Source organism: Pistacia vera, unplaced genomic scaffold, assembly GCF_008641045.1.
Source record: "Pistacia vera cultivar Batoury unplaced genomic scaffold, PisVer_v2 Contig128, whole genome shotgun sequence".
Taxonomy (NCBI): Eukaryota; Viridiplantae; Streptophyta; class Magnoliopsida; order Sapindales; family Anacardiaceae; genus Pistacia; species Pistacia vera.
Genome location: NW_022195335.1, coordinates 390261 through 400751, shown reverse-complemented (window position 1 = coordinate 400751; position 10491 = coordinate 390261). Strand labels below are relative to the sequence as shown.

The 10491-nt window shown below is 30.1% G+C and overlaps 1 long non-coding RNA gene across 2 annotated transcripts; it reads right to left on the bottom strand.

Annotated features, from left to right (window-relative positions):
- Positions 1-1179: 1179 nt before the first annotated feature.
- On the bottom strand, positions 1180-4081 carry LOC116121762. 2 transcript variants are annotated; one of them, XR_004126766.1, is made up of 3 exons: positions 3447-4081; positions 2047-2177; positions 1180-1711 (listed from the first exon to the last, which is right to left on the bottom strand). It is a non-coding gene; the product is annotated as an uncharacterized LOC116121762 (long non-coding RNA). The 2 variants fall into 2 exon arrangements; XR_004126765.1 differs by having other exon boundaries at positions 1180-2177.
- Between the last annotated feature and the right edge of the window lie 6410 nt (positions 4082-10491).

Genomic DNA, 10491 nt, shown 5'->3' with positions numbered 1-10491 from the left:
TATTAAACTCTTCAAAGAGCTTATAGTTTCACAAATTTCAGCTCATTTTCAGCAGGATGAATTGTACCTTCTCTCACAAAGTCACCTAGCTGGGTTAAATACAATATATAATTTCTACTTCTTTAACCACTAATAATATGCAAAGGAACTGAAAAAAGGATTTGTATTACTTATAAAATCTCATCGGGATTTTTGTTATTAAATGAAATCCCAGAGTCAAGTAACTCTGAAAGTTACCATTCTGAGATCCAACAGTGATACTGGGATTAAAGCTGTAAAGCTTCCAAGACTTCCCTTATGTACCTAAACTTCAGGGTGTCAGAAATAACTCTAAAACCCGGGGTATCAGCAATTAGCAGTTTAACTGATCGGGTATAGAATTAACGATAAACAGAAGAACAAATCTAATTATACAAAAGCCTCATAAGGGTAAAGTTCAGGGAAAGTTCAACAATAAACTAGTGCTTCAAACACAAAAAGAACACACAAATAATATCAACGATACAAAAGTACTCAAGAGCAATCAGCAGACATTTCACAAAAGAATCAGTTGATTAATGAAGTGCTGCGTTTTGGTGATTAGTTGTGTTAGTTAATGAAGTGCTGCGTTTTGTAAATACAAAGCTGGAGAAGAAGAAGTGTAGAAACGCAACTGTTGAAAAGCCTTTTGAATCCAACATGTAGATTAACAGTGGTTAACAGAGTTTATTAAAATTCTGTTGACATAAAAACGAAGTTATGAAATCTGTTAAAAGTTTAGTAGAAATATAGAACGCTGCCGTTTCAAGTCAAAGTTGCTAGGTTTTCATTTTTAATTTCAGCTAAATTTCATCAAGCTGGAGAACACATCAATGGTAGAAATGCTGTCAGTTTGTGTTTCTTTTGAATCAATTGTGTTTGCTAATCTGTAAGAGTCACACGTGGACTCATTTTTAGAATAACAACAATCGAAGAATCAGTCTGTATGCATTGCAGAAGTTAACAAAATTCAGTTCTGGAAATTTCCAAAATTTTTCGATAATATCAAGCAAAGTTTCCACAAATTCCAGCTCATTTTGAGCAGGATCAATTGTTTGTGTTAATCAATGGCCATACAGAAAAAAAGAAAGCAAACCAATTAAGCTAATACAAGATACAAAAGCAGCCTCAGAAAGCAAAAATATAAGGAAAAGCCCAGAATAAACAAACCGGTGTTTCACATAGAAAACAATACCCAGTTGATAGCAGCTTACAAGAGTAGAAACAACAATCAACATCATTTCATATCCCAAAAAACCACACATGACGCTTGCAACATTTCATAGTAACTATGTTGAAGTACCACACAGAAAGCATCCGGCAGTAAAAGATTACATAGCGGTAGCCTTCATCTAACATATCTAATTAAATAGTTCGGTGATATAATCCGTAATCCAGGGAAGAAAATCAGTGATTTCAGAATGCCAGCCATCAGAATATGTCCACATGCTAAGCTAAAAGCTTATCATTAGAATGCGCACTGGAGATCAAGCCAGACTGAAATGATCACTGTAAATTTGGCAATTCTGAACAAAGCAAGTCGCATTGTCTTCCATTGTTGGCCAGCATGAACTTCTTTCATTACTTGGTTAGCTCCTTCTACAGAGTAATGAACATCTCCTTCTAAGATGAAAGGTTGGGCGTGTTTTTGCAGTTTTTGACTTTCTTTTCAGTCATCGGGGAGGGCTGCAAACTGACCAGCATCAGAAAGAGGCAATTCCAAAATTCAGGAATTGAATGAATAATTCATAAAAAGATCAGCTATTTATGATACAATGCAATTTGTGTGATCAAATGTGCAAACAATATGCATGGGATGATCAATTTGTCAGAGGAGAAATTATCAAATGTCTAGCATTCCCTCATGCTTTGCACCAATGAGTTTTTTATTTGAAAGAAAAAAGAAGGCTATGCCTTCACCATAAGCATGCTTAACATGAAGCAATAATAGCACTTCAAATGGCAGAGCACAGGACAGGGCATGGCATGGATTCACCCAAATATATAGTAAAGAGAAACATGACAAACCTGCAAGTTTCACTTAAGTGTAGCTCGCTCCTTTCAGGATCCGAACATGTCAGCTCCTTTCAGGATCCGAACATGTCAGCTCCTTTCAGGATCCGAACATGTCAGCTCCTTTCAGTAAACAAATACGGAAACTGTAAATACAATGAATATTTACATCAATTATAACAATACAAACAATAATATCATAGCCCTGCATTATTTCTACATATGAATAAATAATGCAAGATTATATTTATTTATTTATTATTATTATTTTGGTATGGGGAAAATTTATAGACAAAAGAAAAAGATGACACAGTCTTATCCCTCATTATAACTACCAAACATGGGTTAATCCATATATACAGATAACAAGGTTTAATAGAGTATGAGAAGTATCCAACACTGGAAAGAGTTGAATAGAATATTTGACAATTAAATGATTTCACTAAATAAACAATTTAATTCAATTTTTGAGTCCACTTACCTTACACAAATTTTTTAATACTTATTTATCCCTTGTCATTATCATGAATCAACTTCTTGAACCCAAATACTCAAAATGTCCAATCAAAGATTCTATTTGCTTCAAATATGTCACATCATCAAAAACCATGAGAACTTTCTTGCAGGTAAGCCTTCTTTTGGTGAAGGTGGATCCTATATTAGCATGTTCATCCTCTAAAATTGCACAAATAAGTTCTTGGTGCAAGTCAGTTAGTCCCTTGCTTTTCTCTGATTCTCCTATAATATTTTTAACAAAGTAAGAGCTTTCAAAATGTCTAGAGATTTTATTGAGTAAAGCATCAGCAAGAGTGGTCTTATCTATTCCACCAATACCCCAAATTTCTATCTTGTGAACACCAGTAAATCCAACACATAATAAATATTCAATATACTCGATTCTAGAATCTACTCCAACTAGGTTCTTGTTTTCAATTAAAGAAGAGTCCTCATTCAATCTCTCCAAAATATCTTTGACAATCTGAACCATCTCAAGAGTTGGAGACAAGTGGCCCTTGTGTTAAATGCCTCTCGTCAATTTCTGTACAGCAATGCGGGGGGGTTAAAGGGCTATTTGATTTGTTAAAAACAAATTTAGAGAAGGGAATTAATGGTGAAGATGCTGACTTGCTTTAAACGAAAGAATGTATTTGGATCAAACACCTATCCCCCAAAAAAGGAAGAAGTTTTTGGATGTTCCTCTAGGAAGCATGGCAAGACCTTACTTTGATCATATTGATGGTAGCTGCGGTGGCTTCTTTATGGCATTCGGCATAAAGAAAGAGGGTATAAGGAAGGATGGTATGATGGAGAGAGCATTGCCTTTGCGGTTATTCTAGTTATTGTTGTGACAACTATAAGTGATTATTGACAATCTTTTCAATTCCAAAACCTTAATGAGGAGAAGAGAAACATACATTTGGAGGTCATTAGAGGCAGTAGAAGAATTGATGTCTCAATATATGATATCGTTGTTGGTGATGTTGTGCCCCTCAACATTGGTGATCAGGTCCCTACTGATGGAGTTGTTATTTCTGGTCATTCACTTTCCATTGATGAATCCAGCATGACTAGAGAGAGCAAAATTTTTCACAAGGACTCGAAGGACCCATTTCTGATGTCTGGCTACAAGGTTGCAGATGGCAACGACGTCATGCTTGTAACCAGTGTTGGGACTAATACTGAATGGGGAATGCTCATGGCTAGCATTTCGGTTAAAAACTTGAAAAGCTTCATTACTAGATAATTCTTCCATCTTAACTAAGTGTATGGGATTCGCTCCACATTCTTTTAGAACTTGTTCATCCCTTGTCGTTATGATTATTCGACTTTAGAGTCCAAGTAGTCAAAATCTTCCATTGGTTCTAAATTTGTCACATCATCAAACACAATAAGAACACGACCAAGCCTTTTCCTTTCCAAGGTGAATCCAATATTGGGATGTTTATATCCTAAAACTGTAAAACGAAGTCTTTGGCACAAGTCATGTAATCCCTCGCTTTTCTCTAATTCTTTCTCTAATATTCCGAACGAAGTAAGAAGCTTCAAACTGTTTTGAGATTTTTCNAGACAACATATAAATGAGTCTTTACGTCAATCTCTAAGCATTTCAACTTATCTCCTTGCCTAGAAGATGTCTTGCTTTTTTCCTTTTTCTTTTTTGACTAGACTAATAATTGCAACCCCAACAAACAAGTAATAAGCCATTCACATCTGGTTTGATTGTGACACAAATTCATTAATTCCACACAAGAAATTCCTCAGCAAGGGTTCATATTTAGTTACACCCAAACGTTTCCAAATCATTAATATTTAGTTAAATTCCCAATATACACTTCTACATTGCCCACTATTTGCTGTTAACTTTGTCTCTGTAGTCACCAAATTGAGATGGGGCTCAACCTTTTCAAATATGCGACCAAAAATTTTGAAACTGGGTTTTCACTAGAAATGATTTAACTGAGTGGGTTTCAAAAATGGGGTTGGATTAAGTGAAATTAGGGATTCAAAATTAAGAATATCAGAGTTTCGAATCAAGATTAACGGCAACAAAAATCAATGAACAAAACAACTTTATTAATGAATTAATTGAAGGAAAAATGGGTTTTACATACCAAGTATTCAGTCTGGCCCTTTCTCACGAATCAGGCACATAAAGAAATTGAATGAATGGAGATTTAAGGGTTTGACAATGTGATTTGTAACCATATTTGGCGCGAATGAACTGTATCTCCATTCTCCATCCCATTTCCTGCGCTTTTCTGGATATTACTACACGGAGCTCTGCAATTAGAGGAATAAAAAAGAATAATTGGTAAGAGACCAAGTGACCAACCGCCAACGCAATGAGCCTATCAAAAAGGATTAATTACATGAACACCCCTTAGGTTCGTAAAATTAACACCACACCACACCTTTGGCTGCCCCACACTATGAAGCGTGGTAGAGGCCACAAACCTTGGTTTCACCGTCTTTTCCCGAAAGGTGATTATGTAATTAATCCTTAAAATAGAATAGAGATTTAAATTAGTTTATTAAAGATATTTATTTAAATTAATTACCACTACAGTGATTGTTGATGGTTATATATATTGATATTATTTAATCTGTATATTAAAATAGAAATATAAATTGTTATTATAACAAAAAGTATTATAGCGATTTATTGAATTAGATAGATAAAATTAATTTTTTTGTGGTTTGTTCCTTGGTAAGAACACTGACCCATTTCTATTTCTCTTATTTCAGTCTTTTTTATTTTGCAGAAGAAAGAAACGAAGAAATGCAAAGTTTAAAGAAGTCTTATTTCAATACATACTATGTACTAAAAAAAATCAATGCATTGATATACTAAATTTTTTGTCTTTTAATGCCCTTGACGTAAGCACTAAGGGCATGGGTTAAAATAATCCTACGAAATAATATTATTGAAAAAAAATTACATACAAAGATTAGTGGAGTATTCGCTGAAGCTTATTCAAAGTCTCCTAACAAAAACAAGTGTGCGATTGCAAATTATAGAGTAATTTGGATATATCACTAGAGGAAGTCAAGCCGTGTTAATTAATTTTATGAAATTGATGTGCTAACAATCCATCTTTTCTTCCGTATTTTGATCGACAAGTGTAGAAATTATAATATAAATTTCAAAAGAAAATAAAGTTTTGTTACTTTGAGATAGGGAGATCACTAAAGAAGGTCAAAAAGTTGTGTCATCAAATTAGTTATCTAAAAATGAAACAAAGATAAAACATGCATTGAAAATATACTAACTTCCGATGTAATAAATTAGAAAGTTAAATTATATTTCATGAAAGTAATATACTAATTTAGACTATAAATTGAAAAAATAAAATATAATTTTAACCAATATAGCTGAGATCCTATGAAATCCCTACATACTTTTATAAATTATGTAGTGTTGGAACTTAAATATTATTGTCAAGCCCTAAAGTGATTTTTTTTTTTTTTTTTTATAGTAATAAAAATAATTACGTTCATGGCATGGTAGAAAAGGTTGATAGTCGTCCAAGTCAACAAGTCAATAAATCTAACATAGAAATTTTCCACCTTCAATTTGAAGTATAAGATAAGACAAGTTGTAAACTAAATAACAATATTTTAAAAGGAATAGTTTTTTAAAAATAATTAATAAAATGTCTATTTCTAGGTTGTTGCTTATCTAAAATCTTTGATATTCAAAACAAGTGTGAAAATTGTAATATAACTTCCAAAAGAATATAAATTGTTGTTACTTTGAGATTAATAAATCACTAAAAAATGTCAAGTCGTGTGTTATACGGTTATATTAAAAAGATATGTTATCATATCAGTTTCATATCTTTTTAAAACAGACTATAATTTCTCAATCCCCTTAATACGACCAATTTATTTAATTCTTTTCATTCATTTTTAAGTGATAGAGAATTCAATAACTAAAGAGGATTAAGAGCTAAGAAAAGGGAAGAAGAAATAGATGGAAAAAAAAATATATAAATAACGAAGAAATAAACAATTGTGCAATTGTAAATTGATTTCAAGAGTTAGATAGATCTCAATAGGAGGTCAAGCCTTATAATTGATTTTAAGAATTTGATTTCCACCTGTTCATCTTTTCTGTCGTAGCTATCTAATTAGTTCATAACTAATTTTCTCAAATATTAAACACTGAGTTTTAACACATACACTTAATAAATAATTCACACTATCAAACATTTACAATAATTTATATGAAAATACTTCATGTGTTAATCTTCTTAACAAAACAACACTTGTAATATTTTCGAAAGTTATCGCCACCTTTTTTTTCTTAAATTGATGTAATATTCTAATTAGCAATATATTAAATTATTGGAAGTTAAGGAAATATTACATTCGATATATAAATTATAATGGTATGCTGTTTAAGTATTAGTAATATGATGACAACTTTTTTTTAAAAAAAGAAAAAAGAAAATCCAAAAAATGCATCTTCTTGAGAAAATAATAATTTTTTTTTTTTTTTTTGTAAACCCGGTTATTGTATAAAAAATACAGAGGAAATGAGCAACCCCAACGGCTCTCTTACCTTGGTCAGGCCCAAGGAAGCAAACAAAGTAAAAGCCTAATGGTTAAGGATGTACAATCCTTTACAACAGGCTTAACCTAAATACAGGGTTGGAACAAAAAGAAAGAACAATTTACAATGCAAAACCAAGGCCAAAACATACCAGCCATTTTCAACTTACACAGTAAAGGCCCAAAGTCTCTCTATTCCTATTAGTAGCAAACAAATCATCCATTAAACCATTAACGACTTCTTCCTCAAACCTCCTATTGGCTTTGACATTATTATTATTACTATTAATCTCATTCTTAAACTATGTTTTATTAAAACCTCTTATTAATAAAATTATTTCAAGAACACTATTGAACAAACAATCATATGCAAATATTAATGAAATATTCGCTAAAGCTTATTTAAAGTCTCTTGATAAAAACAAATGTGTAATTGTAATTTGTATTACAACCTGGACAGATCACTAAAAGAGATCAAGTCGTGTTAATTGATAATATGAAATTAATGAATCAACAATTCCTCATCTTTTCTTTCTTGTATTTCTTATCAATAAGTGTGAAAATTGTAATATGACTTCTAAAAGAATATAAATTTTGATTACTTTAAAATGGATAAATCACTGAGAGATGTTAAATCATGTTATATGATTGTATTAAAAAGAGTTGTCCTATAAGAAATACACAAAATGAATGTAGACACCACAAAACAAATCCTAATTTCTCAACCCCCTTAATCCCTTTTATTAACTCTATTTTTTTAATATCGAAATTCAATTATTTTCTTTCCTTTTCAATTGATGGAGAATTCGATAATTGAAATTCAAGTTGAAATGTCGGGCAAGTTTTCAGATCCTGGAGTCACTAAGCCTAGGAACTGAGAGTTCAAAAAAAGGAAAGGGAAAAAGACAAAAATGGCAATTTATGAGCTTATTCAAATTCTGCCGATGAACATATATTTCACTAGATATTTATTTACTTAATTTCACATTAAACTTGAATCCAGTGTCATTATTAATAATAATTCTCTGTGTTATTATACTTGTAAATGCTTTTCATATATCATGAAACTACGTTTAATATACCCTCATAATTACTAAATAGGATTGTTTTAATATGTTCTCTGATAAGGATACATATATTGATATACTAAATTCTTTGTCTTTTAATGTCCTTGACGTATAAATTAAGAGCACCCGGTAAGATAATCATACTAAATAATATTATTGTAAAAATATTATTGAACAAAAAATTACATGCAATGATTAGTGAAGTATTTGCTAAAGCTTATTCAAAGTCTCCTAACAAAAACAAGAGTGCAATTGTAAATTGTAGAGCAATTTGGATATATGATATATCACCCGAGGAAGTCAAGCCGTGTTAATTAATTTTATGAATTAATGTGATAGCAATCCATCTTTTCTTCTGTATTTTTATTAATAAGTGTAGAAATTGTAATATAAAATTCAAAAGAAAAATAATTTTTGTTACTTTGAGATAAATAGAGAGATTATTGAAGGAGGTCAAGTCAAATCGTATTATATAATTGTATTAAAAAAATATGTTATCAAATTAGTTCCTTAAAAAATGAAACAAAAATAAAACATGCATTGAAAATGTACTAACTTCCGATGCAATAAATTAAAAAGTTCAATTATATTTCATAAAAGTGATATACTAATTTATACTCTAAATTGAAGAAATAAAATATAACTTTAACCAATACAGCTGAGATCCTTTGAAAAATCCTTACATACTTTTATAAATTATGTAGTCTTCAAAATTAAATATTATTGTTAAGCCCTAAAGAGAACTTTTTTTAGAAATAAAAATAATTACATTCACGACACTATAGAAAAAGTTGATAGTCGTCTAAGTCAACAAGTCAATACAACAAACATAAAAAAATTTCACATTCAATTTGAATTATAAGATAAGACAAGCTAGAAACTAAATAACAATATTTTAAAAGGAATAGTTTTTTTGGAAAATAATTAATAAAAGGTCTATTTCTAAATTGTTGCTTATCTCAAATCTTTGACGTTCAAAACAAGTGTGATATAACTTCCAAAAGAATATAAATTGTTATTACTTTGATATAAATAAATCACTGTCAAGCCGTGTTATACAATTGTATTAAAAAAATGTATCATCACATCAGTTTCCTATCTTGTATCCCCTTAACACGACCAATTTATTCAATTTTTATCTCAAAATTCAATTCTTTTCATTCATTTTTAAGTGATGGAGAATTCAATAACTAAATCACTGAGAGCTAAGAAAAGGAAAGAATAACTAAATGAAAAAAAAAAAAAATAACAAAGAAATAAACAATTGTACAATTGTAAATTGTAAATGTCTTTTTTTTTTTCTAAAATATTTATTCAAAATATATTATTTATTTTATTTCACAATAAACTTGATCCTTAACACTAATATTTTTTGGTAAAATATTTTTAAATGATTTTCAATATTCTTAAATTATGCTATGGTAGAACATCTTGTTATTTGTTTTATAATGATTTGTTAAATTAGGAAAGGAAAACTAAGTCGTTTATTTTTTATTGCCTTTATAGAACAAGATTTTCTCTTGATATAAGCGTTTACCTGAGCGAATAAAGTGTTTTATATATTAGCTACATCAGTGTAATTTTCAATTTAGTTAACACAATGGACTTTGTTCTTTAGAAATTGTAAAATTTTCATTTTGTTTCACTTACAAAAAAACATCACCGGAGGAGCTAATTAAACCGTGTTATTTGCTTTATAACACCATTTTTTTTTTTGGAATTGCTAGGATATTCTAATTAGCAATATATTTAATTATTGGAAGTTAAGGAAATATTACATTTAATATATAAATTATATATTAAATGTAAAATACAGAGAAAATGAGAACACGCCCAAGGAAGAAAACAAGTAAAAAGCCAAGCTAAGGATGTACAATCATTTACACCAGGCTTAAGCAAAAAAAAGGCTGGAACAAAAAGAAAAAACAATCTACAAAGCAAAAACAAGCCCAAACCAAGGCCAGAGTAGACCAACTTTTTTAACAGCAAGCCCAAAGTCTCTCTATTCTTATTAGTAGCAAACAGATGATCCATTAAACAGTAAATGACTTCTTCCTTAGACCTCCTCCTGCCTTTGATATTATTATTATTAACAATCTTATTCTTAAGAATAATACTATATATACATTATTCCCATACAATATTTCTCATACAACATTATGTGATAAGATATGATTGGATAAAAGTTTAATTTTAACTTTAAATTAGCCAATCATATCTTGCCACATTATGTTATATGAGAAATGTTATATGAAAATGATGTATGTGTAGTAGTACTCATATTCTTAAACTATGTTTTAATAAAACCTCTTATTAAATAAAATTATTTTAGGAACAT